This window comes from Eimeria tenella, genomic scaffold, assembly GCF_000499545.2.
Source record: "Eimeria tenella Houghton genomic scaffold, Eth_scaff15, whole genome shotgun sequence".
In the NCBI taxonomy this organism is placed as follows: domain Eukaryota; phylum Apicomplexa; class Conoidasida; order Eucoccidiorida; family Eimeriidae; genus Eimeria; species Eimeria tenella.
The window spans coordinates 419,230-420,553 of record NW_013541522.1 but is presented as its reverse complement, the minus strand read 5'-3'; positions in this window follow the sequence as shown (position 1 = coordinate 420,553).

Sequence of the window (1,324 nt, the reverse complement as noted above, 5' to 3'; positions counted from 1 at the left end):
CTGCAGCAGCAGAAGCTGCTGCTGCTGCTGCTGCTGCTGCTGCTGCTGCTCGGCCTTCGCCGTGGCTGTCTTTTGGAGACTCTTCTGGCGGCGGGGGAACTTGGATGAAGGAGACAATCAGCAGCAGCAGCCCCTGCGCACCCAGCAGCAAACCCCAAACCCTAAACCCTAAACCCTAAACCCTAGGGCCTCTCTGAGGAGACGGAAGGCCGCTGTCTACTTAAAATTATTTTTTGGGGCTTTTAGGGGATGCATGCGCAGCAGCAAAAATAAAAAAAGAAAAAACAAGCAAATAAAAATAAACTATCTCCTCAGGTCTTGCGCTGCACGCAGGGTTTAGGGTTTAGCGTTTAGGCTCTAGGGTTTAGGGTTTAGCGTCTAGGGTCTAGGGTTTAGGGTCTGGGGTTTAACGTCTTTGCTCTGGGGTTTAGGGTCGAGGGCTTAGCCTCTAGGGTTTAGGGTTTAGCGTCTAAAGTCTAGGGTTTGGCATCTACGGTCTAGGGTTCAAGGGCAAGGGTTTAGGGTTTAAAGTTTAGCGTCTAGGTTCTAGGGTCCACGGGTTTAGGGTTTAGGGTTTAGAGCCAAGGGTTTACAGCTTAGGGTCTAGGGTCCAGCGTCTAGTGTCTAGGGTTTAGAGTCAAGGATCTAGGGTTTAAAGGCAAGACCTTAGGGTTTAGGGTTTAGGGTTTAGGGTTTGATAAGAGTCACGGATCCAAGCCCTAGGGCCCAGGCACCGCTTCAAGGCCTCGCCTTCCACGGCAAGGCCCCAGTGCTTAGGGTTTAGGGTTTAGGGTTTAGGGTTTAGGGTTTGGCGCACGAGGGAAAAGAAAAGAGCAGCAGGAAGATAACACGGGTGTCTCCAAAGAAAAAGAAAACAAAAGAGACAGCTGAGGCTCAGCGCCGGCCGCTGCCAAAAAGCTGCTTCGTAAACCCCAGCAGCAACAACTCCCAGCGGCCTGCGCACGCACAAACCCTAAACCCTAAACCCTAAACCCTAAACGCTGATTCGGGGGTCTGCCGCCGTAGTTGCGCTGCCGCTGGCGGCCATTTGAATGAATTAAATCCAAAGAGGCCCAAAAAGCTCCTTTACAACGAGAACCCGCAGCAGCAGCAGCATCATCAAGAGCAGCAGCAGACACAGCAGCAGCAGACACAGCAGCAGCAGACATAGCAGCAGCAGCAGCGGCAGCAGCCGACACAGCAGCCGCAGCAGCAGCAGCAGCCGACACAGCAGCAGCAGCAGCCGACACATCAGAAGCAGTAGCAACAAAAACAACAACAGCAGCAGCAGCAGCAGCAACAGCAGCAGCAGCAGCAGCAGCAG